Source organism: Hibiscus syriacus, unplaced genomic scaffold (genome assembly GCF_006381635.1).
Source record: "Hibiscus syriacus cultivar Baekdansim isolate YM2019G1 unplaced genomic scaffold, ASM638163v2 tig00111671_pilon, whole genome shotgun sequence".
Taxonomy (NCBI): domain Eukaryota; kingdom Viridiplantae; phylum Streptophyta; class Magnoliopsida; order Malvales; family Malvaceae; genus Hibiscus; species Hibiscus syriacus.
Genome location: NW_024063152.1, coordinates 1,187,477 through 1,206,432, shown reverse-complemented (window position 1 = coordinate 1,206,432; position 18,956 = coordinate 1,187,477). Strand labels below are relative to the sequence as shown.

General features: G+C 33.8%; 1 protein-coding gene across 10 annotated transcripts in view; it reads right to left on the bottom strand.

Annotated features, from left to right (window-relative positions):
• The window catches only part of LOC120167158 (F-box/kelch-repeat protein At1g57790-like), a 45,010-nt gene that overhangs the window by 22,718 nt on the left and 3,336 nt on the right, over positions 1-18,956 (bottom strand). For 2 of the 10 annotated variants that reach the window (XM_039176249.1, XM_039176250.1), the window contains exons 1-4: positions 17,284-18,041; positions 15,355-16,595; positions 7,809-8,443; positions 5,881-7,120 (exon numbers count right to left, since the gene is read on the bottom strand). The gene's annotated coding sequence lies outside the window, so the exon portion shown is untranslated. Of the gene's footprint in view, positions 1-5,880; positions 7,121-7,808; positions 8,444-15,354; positions 16,596-17,283; positions 18,042-18,956 lie in introns of those variants that run through there. The other 8 variants (XM_039176253.1, XM_039176252.1, XM_039176251.1 and 5 more) reach the window with 8 other exon arrangements.

Sequence of the window (18,956 nt, the reverse complement as noted above, 5' to 3'; positions counted from 1 at the left end):
TCCATCTAAAATTTGATTCAACCCTAGTTTATGGTGAGTCCACCCGACCTAAAACCCGACTAGTCTTTTAAAATAAAACATGTATTTGATCCAATAGATAAAAAAACTCTTAACGTTTGACTAAATAGTCACTTTGACCTTATTCTTTTTTGAGCATTTTGACAAACTAATGTTTAATAATTAAGACAAAATATTCATATTTTGGAATATTAATTGTTTGTTGACTTTGATTATCATTCATTGAGAGACTTTTTTATCCCAAAATGAAATATTAGAGGCCAAAATACTTTAAAATATAAATACCAAAGTAACTACTTAATCAAATAATACAAATATTTTTTTAATATTATGTCTTTATTTTACAATCTTGTATCGATCATAGTTTAATTTAAATAATATTATTAGTGAATTAATGTGGTTAGTAAATAATATATTGTAACTTTGAGTAGATGATGAAGTATGGACGAGGGTGATGTAATTGAATTTTTTTAAGAAAAGGTGGACCCAATAGAAAATGATTTGTATAGTAATTCTCCCACCTAACTGTATCTATGAAGTAATAGAAAATATTTTCTGCTTCTCCAAACTCAACCAAAAAAACCTTTGTTTTCTCTGTAAAAGCAAAAAAAAAATCCAAGAATGCTTTCTTTTAGATCCATTTTTCACTTGCAAAATGCAAACCACTTAGATCACTAAAATCTCCCTAGTGTTCTCATTTTAATAAATAAATTAAAATTATTTTATACATAATCTCGTATTCTTTTAATTAAATATGTATATACATATTCTTATTTATGTGTTAAATAACGTTATATTTTGAAAACCAAACACCAATTTACATTACAAATAAAGTTTAGGTACTAAAACAAAATAAAGGTAGTAGTTTATGTGCTAAATATAGAATTTATCAAATTCATTAATATTTTATGCGAGGGGCGAAGATAAGCTGTCTTCTTCTTGAGCTGCATTTAACAGAATTTTTTTTGGCTAAACACACTACCCTGACTCATTTCGATTTTCATCACCGTGATTCTCCCCCTGCATTTTTAAAGGAGCTTCTTCATCGAGATATTGCAGGTCCTACTTATTGTAACAACTAACCTCGTCCAGTTCTCTCTCTTCCAATTCAAAAAAAAACAAAAATTATCGTGTCTTTTTTTTGGGTTCTCATGCTCTATTAGCAAAACCTTAAAAATCATGTTTCCAGAAAAAGTCTCGAATAATTTATCTTGCACCGGCCAGAAGTGTTTATCAGCTCAATCCATCGTACCACTAAATTTCTTTGGGTTTTTGAGGATGAGAAGATGGTATACCGGGAAGTTAGCTTTGTCCCTGGTCTGTTGCAAATTTTTGACGAAATTTTGGTTAATGCTGCGGATATTAAATGGCGTTATCCATCTATGAATTCTATTATGGTAAGCATTGATGTGCCACTAAATGTGGTATCTGTTTATAACAATGGTGAGGGTATTCCGGTTGAGGAAGAAAGAGTTTTTGTGCCGGAAATATGTTTTGGTAAGCTTTTGACGGGACGGGAAGTAATTTCGACGACGATGTCAAAAGGATAAGAGGTGGAAGATATGATTTTGGAACGTATATTACAAATACATTTTTTACTGAATTTGTCGTGGAGACCGTTGATGGAAAATGAAGGAAGCATTATAAACAGATAATTTTATTTTAATTGTTGAAGTTAATTTTGTTTTAGTAATTTATTTGGTAATAGAACGTTGAATTGTTATAATTGTATAAATTTCTTTTTGAAATATGAACTCAGTCTATTCTATCTATGGAAGACGTTTAAGATTTGAAGAGAGAACTAAGCTTGTATATCGGTATAAAGGTTTAAATGGAGGAGTTAAGCTTTTATATTAGTATAAATGTTGTAACAGATTATGATAATTTTGTTTTCATTCCTTGTTTTGACTATGTATATAGTTTATATTTTAGTTAACAAAGTAAAATTTTAAATTTATATCTTGTAACAGAAGTTCATAGACAATATGCGGCTAAAGACTATATCTATTATTGAAGAATGTGGTGAAGAGGAAAATTGGACCAGAATTACATTTAAGCTATAAACTTTGCTAAATTTAATATGATTGAATTGAAAAACGATGTGATTGCATTGATAAAAAAAGAGTATTCGACTTAGCTGCTTGTCTTGGTAGCAATGTAGATGTCAAATTCAATTAACAGTCTTGAAAATTCATTTATCAAATATGTAGACTATTACCTTAAAGTTGTCTCTAAACCAGAGGTCGAACCCCTCTTAAGGTATTATAAATTTTATTTGACTCGTTTATACTTGATGTTACACAAAAAGGTTAATTTATTTAAAATATTTATTATTTCAACTTGCATGAGAAAGTTGATAAAGGGAGGTGTGAAGTTTGTGTGAGTTTCAATGAATGACAGTTTCAACATGTATTTTTTTCATTCATTTAAAATTTTCAATCATTTATAATGAGAGATTGAAAACTACAAATGAATGGAAAAAAAATAACTGTTGAAACTGTCCTTTAATAAAACTCGCACAAACTTCCTACCTCCCATTATCAACTTTTTTAAACAAGCTGAAATAACAAATATTTTAAATCAATCAACTCTTTTGTGTAACATTCAGTATAAACGAGTCAAATAAAATTTATAATACATTAAGAGGGGTTCGACCTATGTTCTAGAGACAACTTTAAGGTAATAGTCCACATATTTGATAAATGAATTTTTAAGACTATGTCCATTAAATTTGACCTCTACATTACTACTAAGACAAACAGCTAAGTCGAATACTCTTTTTTTCTTCAATGCAATCACATCTTTTTCCAATTCAATCATAATAAATTTAACTTAGTATGACTTAAATGTAATTCTGATCCAATTTTCCTCTTCACCACATTTTTCAATAATAAGTCTAATCTTTAGCCGCATATTATCTGTGAACTTTTGTTACAAGATATAAATTTAAATTTAAAATTTTACTTTGTTAACTAAAATATAAATCATATACACAATCAAAATAAGAAATGAAAACAAAATTATCCTAATCTGCTACAACATTTATACTAATATAAAAGCTTAGCTCTTCCCTTCAAACCTTTATACCGATATACAAGCTTAGTCTCTCTCTTTAAACCTTAAACGTCTTCCATAGATAGAATAGACTGAGTTCATATTTCAAAAAAAAAAATTATATTAGTATAACAATTCAACTTTCTATTACCAAATAAATTACTAATATAAAATTAACTTTAACAATTAAAATAAAATTACCTGTTTATAATGCTTCCTTCGTTTTCCATCAACAGTCTCCACGACAAACTCAGTCGAAAATATATTTGTAATATTCGCTCCAAAACCATATCTTCCACCTCTGATCCTTTTGACATCGTCGTCGAAATTACTTCTCGTCTCGTCAAAAGCTGACCAAAACATATTTTCGGCACGAAAACTCCTTCCTCCTCAACCGAAATACCCTCACCATTGTTATAAACAGATATCAAATTTAGTGGCACATCAATGCTTACCATAATAGAATTCATAAATGGACAACGCCATGTAATATCCGCAGCATTAACCAAAATTTCGTCAAAAATTTGCAACAGACTAAGGACAAAGCTAACTTCCCGGTATATCATCTTTTCATCCTCGAAAACCCAAAGAAATTTAATGGTACAATGGATTGAGCTGATAAACACTTCTGGCTGGTGCAAGATAAATTGTTCGATATTTTTTCAAGAAAACATAATTTTTAAGATTCTGCTAATAGAGCATGAGAACCCAAAAAGAAAGACACGGTAATTTTTGTTCTTTTTTGAATTGGAAGAGAGAACTAGACGAGGTTAGTTGTTACAATAAGTATGACCTTCAATATCTCGGTGAAAAAGCTCTTTTAAAAAGGCAGGGGGAGAATCACGGTGATGAAGATCGAAATGAGTCTTAGTGTGTTTAGCCAGAACTTTTTTCTGTTAAATGCAGCTCAGAAAGAAGAAAGCTTATCTCCGCCTTGGTTTTAAAATGCGGGATGCGCTCTGATGCGTTTAGTTCTCGGGAGTCGATGCGTAATGCGTGATGCGTGATGCGCTCGCATCACGAACCTGATGCGCCAATTTTCACAAAAAAATACTTTTGAACTAATTTTATATCTTATAAATACTTGTATATCAAAAATACTTCAATTAATATCAAAAGTAGTTTAATAGTACTTCATAAATGTTGAATAACATAATAGACAAGTACGCGTAGGAAAATCAAAACAACCAAAAGACAAATCAACAATAGCCCCCACTTCCCTTTCCCCCACTAAGTTCTCCAAACTTTCTCTAGTCACAAACTAAATGTCTCCAAGATCCACATCATCAAACCCGAGCACGTCTCCATCTCCCTCATCATCATCAGTCACTTCAATGTCTTCCTCCATCTCATCTTCATCAACAAGAACGAGTCTTTTTCCTTTATCATTTCTTGATGGGCCGACCCCATCATCACCTCCTCTTCTTGATCCTCTAGTGAAATGACTTTGCTCATTAGTCCCGGAAGCTCTACCCACCGCATCCCATGTAAGATCATCATCAAGAAACACTAAATCTTCTTTATCTTAAAATAACTAAATTAAGAGATCAAAATTTAACCTGAACTATAGTGTGAATCCATATGGTTGAATTAATGCGAAGAACTACTTCAACCGAGTAGTGCATCGAAACGCATGCCCATTATCAAACAGAAAAAGATCCGTTACTAAGCCCGCCCAAGAGTCCGAGGCACGCGTCACATCCTCATCAACTAACATCCATGCAAAGCTGCTCAACCTCAACATCCCTCTTTCATCATCTTACACTCCGTTTTACCCTTCTTTTGTTGATCTCTTTCATTGTACGATCAGGGCTTTTCATCAAGTCGAATGATCAAAAGAAACCCATGACTCAGAAGCTGTACGAGTCAGCTCCATCATCTCGGCAGGCGGCCAAGTTTTTCTCAGTGCACGTTGCTCTTGTCAGGGTTAACCTTGACCGGGACTGTGGCAGCCAAGATTTTACTAAACGCCCAAAAAAAATTTAAACGCGTCGGTCCGCATCAGACCGCATCAACCGCATCGGATCGCATCAGACCGCATTACATACCCCCTACTGCATCAGGCTGCCAGATGCGCTTTGACCATCGCAACGGCCGCATCACGCATCAAGCGCGCCTGATGCGCGCTTTTTTAAACCAAGATCTCCGCGGCTCCGCCCCTCGCATAAAATATTAATGAATTCGGTAAATTTTATATTTATCGCCTAAACTACTACCTTTATTTTATTTTAGTACCTAAATTTTATTTGTAATGTAAATTGGTTTGTTTTCAAAATATAACATTATATTTAAAATAAGTTTTTTAAAATATAACGTTATTTAACACATAAATAAGAATATGTAGATACATATTTAATTAAAATAATACAAGATTATGTAGAAGATAATTTTAACAATCTTTTTTTAATTCATAGAACTAATTCATTATATTATCTAAATTTTATAAAAAGTTTACATTCGACATATTAAATATAACTAGACTATTAAAAAATATATAAAAGTATTACACAGATTGTATTTATTTTTTTCATCATATATGATAAGACTTTAAGTTAACTTTTAAGGATTAAAAATAATTATTTAAGTTATACTAAAAATATATATTTTAGAGTTGGGAACTCGCCTTAAATGATGATCAAGCTTTCTAATGAGTGTAGAATTCAAAAGTAACGAACTATCAATATTTTAAGTTTTAATACATAAATTATCGAACAAAATTCGAGTTAATTAAGTAATTTATAATAATTTCATTATTGTAATTACCAATTTTCAAATACAGAATAATAAAAAAGGTCAAGGCAGACTTACCCTGCTGCACACCATCCCGGTTGAAGCTCACCATGCCCTGCCTGCTCAGCTGCTGTCAAGCCCCAGCTGCTGCCACGCACGCCACCAAGCCGCTACAGCAGCCACTCCATCACCAAAAGACAAAGCCACGTCAGGATTTTAATTTTTTAAGGCTAATATCTACTGTAAAACGGATATAAAACCCAAACAAAAACAATGTAAAACGACAATTCTTCTGGAATAAAAAAAGGAACCGAAAAATTCCAAACTCAAAGGTATTTAGCCACTGCCGTTCTATTTTTCATTCTGGGCATGCATGCTGGGTTTTGTCATTCGAATGTATGCTAATAAAAAGGAAAGATGAAGAACTTATCTTGACTGTCGTGTTTCGTCGGAGGTAGAGGGGCTGTCAGGGAGATTCTTCTGGCTGGTTTTGGGTCTGTTTTGGCCATCGTGGATGTTGGTCGGCTCTAGGGGTCGGTCACGGTTAAACCGATCAAAACCATCAAACTCAAAAGTCTTCCATGAACAATCACCGGCAGAACATAATACAAAATTTTCCATTTTCACTCCACAAAAGAAAGATGGTACATTTTGGGGATGTTGCATTCAAGGCAAACGTCGCCCCCTGAAATGTGGGAGGTCCCCCTAAATACGGAAGCCTAATTACCTCAGTTGTTAACGGAGAGTACAAAAAGAGGGACTCTTTTCTTTCTGCAATAAAGCCGTACACTTTGAAAAGAACCCACCCATATAAAGAAGCACAGGTCGTGCCTTACGGAAAAGTAGATACTCTAGTCCTCTGCTCCTTTCTTCGACAAGGTACTCTCTGGAAAGGGGGTCCAGCAGCCGGCACTCACCTTGTATTAGATACAAAGGGGCATAACGCCAACAAAATTTCATTGCCCAGGGGAGTTCACCAATAGCAGGAATACAAGTGTTTGGGACTGACCAAGCCTTGCAAACTGCTGGTATCCGGCTTTGATCTACCCAACGCAAACGTCCAATTATACGTTCAAGGATGTCGAGGGGGAGATCCGACCAATTGGGCTCATGTCTACTCAGTTGCCGCCTCTTTGAAATCCGTTTTTCCTTAAAATTTCTCGTACCAGTCGTAGTCATCTCTCCTATTGAGATAATTTCTGAGGATTTTCAAGGAAATGCGCAAGGCTATTAGGCCTGAAAATAGCACAAAGCAAAGAGGCGCCAAGATTGCAGACACCAAAATCTAATTTAATGCAGCCGAGCAGCCCCGCTAGTCCTGAAAATATTATGGCATAAAGGCAACATAATTAAATATATGATCGTCTAGATTAGGGAGTAACTAATTTTTACAAGGCAGTTAAGGGGGAAAAGCTTCATAGAAAACATATAAAGAGATTTCACTTAAAAAAATATACAGCATTTGTACAATACTAGGAATTAAAAAAAAATCAAAATCAACCATTCTCCTTTCAGGTTGTGTTGTTACAGACCAGACTGTTATAACAGGTCAGGGGAGACGGAGAACTAATCTCATACAATACAGCTATGCTCAGGCAATATTGCAGCTATGAACTGAAATTACTCGACAGAGTAAGGAAGGTGAGGGATTTTTTTCTCCTATTAAAAATACTATCTTTACAAGTATGCCAAGCACATCATGACTAGAATTCAAACACATTTTCCTCGTCTTATTGGACATAAATTGAAGCAATTTATGCAGTAGGAAGAAACTAAAATGCAGTTATCACTTCTAAGTGATAAGTTGCTAACTAGCAGTTCCCAAAAACTTGAACAAATAGTTGAGAAAATGCATAAACCCAAGCAATATATACGATTAAAAACACTGCATTTTATCCTCAGGCAACCAAAGAAATTCACCAAGCTCAGCTGGAAAAAAACACTGCATTTTATCCAAGTAAGATTGAACTTTGCAGTATAAACGATTAAAACTAAAATTGAAATACCATTCATCAAAACATATGATGTTCCAGCAATAATTACTTTCGGCAGAAAACACAATTGATCTAACCAAAAGTCATGTTGTACTGTGCTGCCTCAACACATTTACGGTAGAGTCGCGACCTACTTGGAGATGTGCTGGCGTAAAATATGTTATTTGCTAATAGACTTGTTCCCCACTGCTGCAGCAGAGAGATGTGCACTGGATAAATAACACAAGGTTATTCAAATCATTTTCATAATCATAATCCATGATTGAAAAACAAAGCTTAAGCATGAAATGGAGAGTAATGAAGTTAGTGATGAATCTGCTGTTATGATCTACACAGCAAGGGCTGCAGAGCAAGCAGCATTGATGAACCTTGAGTATCTAAGGAAGGAAGCCGATATGAATAGCCGAAAAGAAAGTACGAAGACCGAAGATCTCGTTTCAACACAAGTAGCAAACAGAGTTGAGGAGAATGAAACTGCAAGCAGATCAATCGTCAAGGCAATTGACCTTTCTCAATTGGAATAACAAAATACAAAGAAACCAAGTCTTCATTCCATCCTCGTATTCCTGAACCTCCCTTAACTCTGGTACTTTCGAGTTATTTAGAGCTCTCTTCGTTGTCGAAGAGCTTTCTGCCGCTGGTATTATCTACAACAATAACCATGAAAACTACAATACAAATCCAGTTCATTCAATAGATAAAGTATTCTCAGCAACCAATTTCAGAATAAATTTGTCTCTAATATTCAAAATTCCGTGTCATTTATGCCTATTTATACATCATACGATTCTTAAAATTTCTCGTACCAGTCGTAGTCATCTCTCCTATTGAGATAATTTCTGAGGATTTTTCAAGGAAATGAACAAGACTATTAGGAAGATGAGGCTAATCAATGAAAGACAGGAACGGCGGCTGGAGGCGGACTGGTTACAAGGGGTTCTTCTCTTGACAACTGTCCTAATTTGTTGGATGATTCTTTGGGTTTCAATGGGCTATGTTTTTTTATGCGTTTGACTTTAACTAGACAATCAAACCAGACTTGAGATACAGTTTCAAACGTGTTGGATGACTTGTGCAGACATCACCCATACAAACTTACACAACTGAAAATGTTTTTCCCCCTCTTTTTTTTTTTTTGATAGGAACAGAATGCCTCTTTAAAAACCTCCCTCATAGTAGTTCTCAGCCCTAAGACTAGAACCAACTAGCGGAAGGAGGAAAAGAGTGCATCAGTTTATTGATAATAACCAGTTACATAAGCCTTAAGAACAGTCTTTCAAACTACATAGAACATAAAACATAGAACACTCCTATATGACCTTTCCTGTAAAACTTACGAACCAAACAAAACAACATAATAAATCACCCAATTCCTTCCTTTGCTAGCTTATCCGCCTCTGAGTTACAGCATCTAGGAATCCACCTAACAATAACCTGTTTAGTAGAAACAGTAGAAGCAATTTCCTTGACAAGATTTGACATGAAAACAGGGACTATCGCTTGGTCTTTTATCCAATCCGCTGCTATCTTTGAATCACTTTCAATAATTAGTCTGCCTTTCGAAGCCCATTGTGAAGAAACAAATAGATCAATGCCTTTTTTGATAGCTTTCAACTCAGCTAGAATGGTAGAAGTAGGACCTACAGATTCTGCAAATGAGACAAGTGTAACCCGATTCCAATCTCTGAGGATACCCCCTATTCCAGGAGGGGGATTCCAGCAGTTCCCCATCCTGTTCAGGTCTTTGAACACTTTTAGATTATCCACCAAAGAAGGGTCAACAATTAAAGAATCCACCTGAATAGAGATTAGGGGATACTTTGCTATATACCATTTGGCTAACCTTAACCGAACCGTGAGAAACAATGATAATCTATCCAACTCTTTTTTCCAAAAATAATCTCATTTCTCATCTTCCAAATTGACCAAAAGACTACCCCGGAATAAACTTCCATATAGCAGATTTAGGATTCATATCAGCCCAAGAACTGAGCAGAGATGGAGGGTCTTGCGGAAGAGCTTGTCGGATACCCCAGAATCCTATAATCTTATTCCACAGTTCCCACGTAACTTGACAAGAAATAAAAAGATGCTGGATTGTTTCATCCCCTTGGTTACATAGAGGGCAGAGAATATTACCCCCTAAAGGAACCCCTCTTCTCAACAATTCAACTCTAACCGCAACTTTTTTGTGGAACAACTGCCAAAGGAAAGATTCTACTCTAGGAGGAACTAAACCCAACCATACATATTTACTCCATTGAAACGTTACATCGTTAGATATAGAAAGAGCTTTCTTGCATGCTTTAACAGAAAACAACCCCACATCCGACACATTCCACAGCAGACAATCTTCCAAAAACTCGGAAAGTTTAACATTTTTCAACCTATCCAACAGCTGTACCAACTGTTCCCCTCTTTTTGAAGAGAGAAAATAGCACAAAGCAAAGAGGCGCCAAGATTGCAGTCACCAAAATCCAATTAAATGTAGCCCTGCTGGGCCAGAAAAAATTATGGCATGAAGGCAACATAATTAAATATATGATCGTCTAGATTAGGGAGTAACTAATTTGTACAAGGCAATTAAGGGGGAAAAGCTTCATAGAAAACATATAAAGAGATTTCACTTAAAAAATATCCAGCATTTGTATAACACTAGCAATTAAAAAAATCAAAATCAACCATTCTCCTTTCAGGTTGTGTTGCTACAGACCAGACTGAGGTCAGGGAGACGGAGAACTAATCTCATATAATACAGCTATGCTTAGGCGATAGTGCAGCTATGAACTGAAATTACTCGACAGAGTAAGGAAGGTTAGGGATTAGTCGTGCATGTAACAAAAGTGTGATCAAGTGACCCGTAGTTGACGGGAAAGAGACGAAAGGTGCAAGACGTCTAATATTTGATTAAATAGTCATTTAGTTTCTTTTTTTCTTTGAGCATTTTAGGTAAAAAAATCCTAACGTTTGACTAAATAGTCACTTTGACCTTATTCTTTTTTGAGCATTTTGACCAACTAATGTTTAATATTTAAGACAAAATATTCACATTTTGGCATAATATTATTATTTTTTGAGCATTTTGACCAACTAATGTTGACTGACTTTTTTATCTAAAAATGAAATATTAGAGGCCAAAATACTCTAAAATATAAAGACCAAAGTAACTACTTAATCAAATAATACAAATATTTTTTAATATTATGTCTTTATTTTACAATCTTGCATCGATCATAGTTTAATTTAAATAATATTATTAGTGAATTAATGTGGTTAGTAAATAATATATTGTAACTTTGAGTAGATGATGAAGTATGGACGAGGGTGATGTAATTGAATTTTTTTAAGAAAAGGTGGACCCTATAGAAAATGATTTGTATAGTAATGAAGTAATAGAAAATATTTTCAGCTTCTCCAAACTCAACCAAAAATACCCTTTTTTTCTTCGTAAAAGCAAAAAAAAAAAAAAAAAAGTGCTTTCTTTTGGATCCATTTCTCTCTCCATTTTTCACTTGCAAAATGCAAACCACTTAGATCACTAAACTCTCCCTAGTGCTCTCATTTCAATAAATTAAAATTATCTTATACATAATCTCGTATTCTTTTAATTAAATATGTATATACATATTTTTATTTATGTGTTAAATAACATTACATTTTAAAAAACTTATTTTTAAATATAATGTTATATTTTGAAAACCAAACATCAATTTACATTACAAATAATGTTTAGGCACTAAAACAAAATAAAGGTAGGTTTGGGTGCTAAATATAGAATTTACCAAATTCATTAATATTTTAAGCGAGAGGCGGAGCCACGGAGATAAGTTGTCTTCTTCCTGAGCTGCATTTAACAGAAAAAAGTTTTTTTTAAACACACTACCCTGACTCATTTCGATCTTCATCACCGTGATTCTCTCCTGCCTTTTTAAGGGAGCTTCTTCACCGAGATATTAAAGGTCCTACTTATTGTAACAACTAACCTCGTCTAGTTCTCTCTCTTCCAATTTAAAAAGAACAAAAAATTATTGTATCTTTCTTTTTGAGTTATCATGCTCTATTAACAGAATCTTAAAAATTATGTTTTCTAGAAAAAGTCTCAAACAGTTTATCTTGCACTGGCAGAAGTGTTTATCAGTTCAATCCATCGTACCACTAACTTTCTTTGGTTTTTGAGGATGAGAATATGATATACCGGGAAGTTAGCTTTGTCCCTGATCTGTTGCAAATTTTTGACGAAATTTTGGTTAATGCTACGGATATTAAATGGTATTGTCCATCTATGAATTCTATTATGGTAAGCATTGATTTGCCACTAAATTTGGTATCTGTTTATAACAATAGTGATGGTATTCCGGTTGAGGAGGAAGAAGGAGTTTTTGTGCCGGAAATATGTTTTTGAGAGCTTTGGACGGGATGCAATTTCGACGACGATGTCAAAAGGATCAAAAGTGGAAGATATGGTTTTGGAGCGAATATTACAAATATATTTTTGACTGAGTTTGTCATGGAAACCGTTGATAGAAAACGAATAAAGCATTATAAACAGGTAATTTTATTTTAATTGTTAAAGTTAATTTTATCTTAGTAATTTATTTAATAATAGAACGTTGAATTTTTATACTAGTGTAAATTTCTTTTTGAAATATGAACTCAGTCTATTCCATCTATGGAAAACGTTTAAGGTTTGAAGAGAGGAACTAAGCATGTATATCGATTTGAAGGGAGGAGCTAAGCTTTTATATTAGTATAAATGTTGTAGCAGATTATGATAGTTTTGTTTTCATTTCTTATTTTGACTGTGTATATAGTTTATATTTTAGTTAACAAAGTAAAATTTTAAATTTATATCTTGTAACAGAAATTCATAGGCAATATACGGCTAAAGACTATACCTATTATTGAAGAATGTGGTGAAGAGAAAAATTGGACCAGAATTACATTTAAGCTAAACTAAGCTAAATTTAATATGATTTAATTGAAAAACGATGTGATTGCATTGATGAAAAAAAGAGTATTCAACTTAATTGCTTGTCTTGGTAGCAATATAGATGTCAAATTCAATTGACAGTCTTGAAAATTCATTTATAAAATATATAGACTATTACTTTAAAGTTGTCTCTAAACCAGAGGTTGAACCCCTCTTAAGGTATTATAAATTTTGTTTAACTCGTTTATACTTGATGTTACACGTTGATTTATTTAAAATATTTGTTATTTCAGCTTGCATGAGAAAATTGATAATGAGAGGTGAGTTTCAGTGAAGGACAATTAAAACATGTATTTTTTTCATTCATTTAAAATTTTCAATCATTTATAATGGGAGATTGAAAACTACAAATGAATGCAAAAAAATAACTATTGAAACTGCACTTTACTAAACCTCACACAAACTTCCAAACTCTCATTATTAACTTTCTTAAGCAAACTAATATAATTAATATTTTAAATGAATCAACTTTTTTGTGTAACATCTAATATAAACGAGTCAAATAAAATTTATAATATATTAAGAGGAGTTCGGCCTATGTTTTAGAGACAACTTTAAGGTAATAGTCCACATATTTAATAAATAAATTTTCAAGACTATATCCATTGAATTTGACCTCTACATTACTACTAAGACAAGCAGCTAAGTTGAATACTCTTTTTTCATCAATCCAATCACATCTTTTTCCAATTCAATAATAATAAATTTAATTAAATCTGACTTAAATATAATTATAGTACAATTTTTCTATTCACCACATTTTTCAATAATAAATCTAGTCTTTAGCAGCATATTGTCTGTGAATTTTTGTTACAAGATATAAATTTAAAATTAAAATTTTACTTTGTTAACTAAATATAAATCATATACACAGTCAAAATAAAAAAAGAAAACAAAATTATCCTAATTTGTTATATCATTTATACTAATATAAAAGCTTAGTTTCTCCCATCAAACCTTTATACCGATATACAAGCTTAGTTCATCTCTTTAAACCTTAAAAGTCTTCAATAAATTGAATAAACTGAGTTCATATTTCAAAAAGAAATTTATACTAGTATAACAATTTAACGTTCTATTACCAAATAAATTACTAATATAAAATTAACTTCAACAATTAAAATAAAATTATTTGTTTATAATGTTTCATTCATTTTCCATCAACGGTCTCTACGACCAACTTAGTCGAAAATATATTTGTAATCTTCACTCCAAAACCATATCTTTCACCTCTGATCATTTTGAAATCGTCGTCGAAATTACTTCTCGTCTCTTCAAAAGCTGACCAAAACATATTTTCGACACGAAAACTTCTTCCTCCTCAACCAGAATACCCTCACCATTATTATAAACAGATACCAAATTTAGTGACACATCAATGCTTACCATAATAGAAATTATAGATGGCATACATCATTTAATATCCGCAGAATTAACCAAAATTTCATCAAAAATTTACAACAGACCAAGGACAAAGCTAACTTCCCGGTATACCATATTCTCATCCTCAAAAATCCTAAAGAAATTTAGTAGTACGATGAATTAAGCTGATAAACACTTCTGGACGGTGCAAGATAAATTGTTCGAGACTTTTTTTGGAAAACATGATTTGTAAGGTTCTGCTAATAGAGCATGAGAACCTAAAAAGAAAGACACGGTAATTTTTGTTATTTTTTGAATTGGAAGAGAGATAACTAGACGAGGTTAGTTGTTACAATAAGTAGGACTTTCAATATCTCGTTGAAGAAGCTCCTTTAAAAAGGCAGGGGGAGAATTACAGTGATGAAGATCGAAATGAGTCTGAATAATGTGATTAGCCAAAACTTTTTTCTGTTAAATGCAGCTCAGAAAGAAGACAGCTTATCTTCGCGGCCCCGCCCCTCGCATAAAATATTAATGAATTTGGTAAATTCTATATTTAACGCCTAAACTACTACCTTTATTTTATTTTGATACCTAAACTTTATTTGTAAAGTAAATTGGTGTTTGATTTTCAAAATATAACATTATATTTAAAAATAAATTTTTTAAAATATAACGTTATTTAACACATACTTAAGAATATGTAGATATATATTTAATTAAAATAATACAATATTATGAAGAAGATAATTTTAATTTATTTATTAAATTATCCCTGTTAAATATTTTCTTCTTTAACAATCTTTTTTTAATTCATAGAACTAATTCATTATATTATCTAAATTTTATAAAAAGTTTACATTCGACATATTAAATATAAATTAAAAATATTTAAAAGTATTACACGGATTGTATTTATTTTTTCCATCATATATGATAAGACTTTAAGTTAACTTTTAAGGATTAAAAATAATTATTTAATTTATACTAAAAATATATATTTTAGAGTTGGGAACTCGCCTTAAATGATGATCAAGCTTTCTAATGAGTGTAGAATTCAAAAGTAACGAACTATCAATATTTTAAGTTTTAATACATTAATTATCGAACAAAATTCGAGTTAATTCAAATAATTTATAATAATTTCATTATTGTAATCACCAATTTTCAAATACAGAATAATAAAAAAGGTCAAGGCAGACTTACCCTGCTGCACACCATCCCGGTTGAAGCTCACCATGCCCTGCCTGCTCAGCTGCTGTCAAGCCCCAGCTGCTGTCACGCACGCCACCAAGCCGCTACAGCAGCCACTCCATCACCAAAAGACAAAGCCATGTCAGGATTTTAATTTTTTTAAGGCTAATATCTACTGTAAAACGGGTATAAAACCCAAACAAAAACAATGTAAAACAACAATTCTTCTGGAATCAAAAAAGGAACCGAAAAATTCCAAACTCAAAGGTATTTAGCCACTGCCGTTCTATTTTTCATTCTGGGCATGCATGCTGGGTTTTGTCATTCGAATGTATGCTAATAAAAAGGAAAGATGAAGAACTTATCTTGACTGTCGTGTTTCGTCGGAGGTAGAGGGGCTGTCAGGGAGATTCTTCTGGCTGGTTTTGGGTCTGTTTTGGCCATCGTGGATGTTGGTCGGCTCTAGGGGTCGGTCACGGTTAAACCGATCAAAACCATCAAACTCAAAAGTCTTCCATGAACAATCACCGGCAGAACATAATACAAAATTTTCCATTTTCACTCCACAAAAGAAAGATGGTACATTTTGGGGATGTTGCATTCAAGGCAAACGTCGCCCCCTGAAATGTGGGAGGTCCCCCTAAATACGGAAGCCTAATTACCTCAGTTGTTAACGGAGAGTACAAAAAGAGGGACTCTTTTCTTTCTGCAATAAAGCCGTACACTTTGAAAAGAACCCACCCATATAAAGAAGCACAGGTCGTGCCTTACGGAAAAGTAGATACTCTAGTCCTCTGCTCCTTTCTTCGACAAGGTACTCTCTGGAAAGGGGGTCCAGCAGCCGGCACTCACCTTGTATTAGATACAAAGGGGCATAACGCCAACAAAATTTCATTGCCCAGGGGAGTTCACCAATAGCAGGAATACAAGTGTTTGGGACTGACCAAGCCTTGCAAACTGCTGGTATCCGGCTTTGATCTACCCAACGCAAACGTCCAATTATACGTTCAAGGATGTCGAGGGGGAGATCCGACCAATTGGGCTCATGTCTACTCAGTTGCCGCCTCTTTGAAATCCGTTTTTCCTTAAAATTTCTCGTACCAGTCGTAGTCATCTCTCCTATTGAGATAATTTCTGAGGATTTTCAAGGAAATGCGCAAGGCTATTAGGCCTGAAAATAGCACAAAGCAAAGAGGCGCCAAGATTGCAGACACCAAAATCTAATTTAATGCAGCCGAGCAGCCCCGCTAGTCCTGAAAATATTATGGCATAAAGGCAACATAATTAAATATATGATCGTCTAGATTAGGGAGTAACTAATTTTTACAAGGCAGTTAAGGGGGAAAAGCTTCATAGAAAACATATAAAGAGATTTCACTTAAAAAAATATACAGCATTTGTACAATACTAGGAATTAAAAAAAAATCAAAATCAACCATTCTCCTTTCAGGTTGTGTTGTTACAGACCAGACTGTTATAACAGGTCAGGGGAGACGGAGAACTAATCTCATACAATACAGCTATGCTCAGGCAATATTGCAGCTATGAACTGAAATTACTCGACAGAGTAAGGAAGGTGAGGGATTTTTTTCTCCTATTAAAAATACTATCTTTACAAGTATGCCAAGCACATCATGACTAGAATTCAAACACATTTTCCTCGTCTTATTGGACATAAATTGAAGCAATTTATGCAGTAGGAAGAAACTAAAATGCAGTTATCACTTCTAAGTGATAAGTTGCTAACTAGCAGTTCCCAAAAACTTGAACAAATAGTTGAGAAAATGCATAAACCCAAGCAATATATACGATTAAAAACACTGCATTTTATCCTCAGGCAACCAAAGAAATTCACCAAGCTCAGCTGGAAAAAAACACTGCATTTTAACCAAGTAAGATTGAACTTTGCAGTATAAACGATTAAAACTAAAATTGAAATACCATTCATCAAAACATATGATGTTCCAGCAATAATTACTTTCGGCAGAAAACACAATTGATCTAACCAAAAGTTTTATTGGCATGAATAGAAAATGCCAATGATGATTGGTTTGCGTTGGAGCATTCAACTAGACAGCATGAATCAAGTCGTCAGCTCTCCAAATACCACCTAGCGGAAGTTCAATCCAAGTCATGTTGTACTGTGCTGCCTCAACACATTTACGGTAGAGTCGCGACCTACTTGGAGATGTGCTGGCGTAAAATATGTTATTTGCTAATAGACTTGTTCCCCACTGCTGCAGCAGAGAGATGTGCACTGGATAAATAACACAAGGTTATTCAAATCATTTTCATAATCATAATCCATGATTGAAAAACAAAGCTTAAGCATGAAATGGAGAGTAATGAAGTTAGTGATGAATCTGCTGTTATGATCTACACAGCAAGGGCTGCAGAGCAAGCAGCATTGATGAACCTTGAGTATCTAAGGAAGGAAGCCGATATGAATAGCCGAAAAGAAAGTACGAAGACCGAAGATCTCGTTTCAACACAAGTAGCAAACAGAGTTGAGGAGAATGAAACTGCAAGCAGATCAATCGTCAAGGCAATTGACCTTTCTCAATTGGAATAACAAAATACAAAGAAACCAAGTCTTCATTCCATCCTCGTATTCCTGAACCTCCCTTAACTCTGGTACTTTCGAGTTATTTAGAGCTCTCTTCGTTGTCGAAGAGCTTTCTGCCGCTGGTATTATCTACAACAATAACCATGAAAACTACAATACAAATCCAGTTCATTCATAGATAAAGTATTCTCAGCAACCAATTTCAGAATAAATTGTCTCTAATATTCAAAATTCCGTGTCATTTATGCCTATTTATACATCATACGATTCTTAAAATTTCTCGTACCAGTCGTAGTCATCTCTCCTATTGAGATAATTTCTGAGGATTTTTCAAGGAAATGAACAAGACTATTAGGAAGATGAGGCTAATCAATGAAAGACAGGAACGGCGGCTGGAGGCGGACTGGTTACAAGGGGTTCTTCTCTTGACAACTGTCCTAATTTGTTGGATGATTCTTTGGGTTTCAATGGCTATGTTTTTTTATGCGTTTGACTTTAACTAGACAATCAAACCAGACTTGAGATACAGTTTCAAACGTGTTGGATGACTTGTGCAGACATCACCCATACAAACTTACACAACTGAAAATGTTTTTCCCCCTCTTTTTTTTTTTTGATAGGAACAGAATGCCTCTTTAAAAACCTCCCTCATAGTAGTTCTCAGCCCTAAGACTAGAACCAACTAGCGGAAGGAGGAAAAGAGTGCATCAGTTTATTGATAATAACCAGTTACATAAGCCTTAAGAACAGTCTTTCAAACTACATAGAACATAAAACATAGAACACTCCTATATGACCTTTCCTGTAAAACTTACGAACCAAACAAAACAACATAATAAATCACCCAATTCCTTCCTTTGCTAGCTTATCCGCCTCTGAGTTACAGCATCTAGGAATCCACCTAACAATAACCTGTTTAGTAGAACAGTAGAAGCAATTTCCTTGACAAGATTTGACATGAAAACAGGGACTATCGCTTGGTCTTTTATCCAATCCGCTGCTATCTTTGAATCACTTTCAATAATTAGTCTGCCCTTCGAAGCCCATT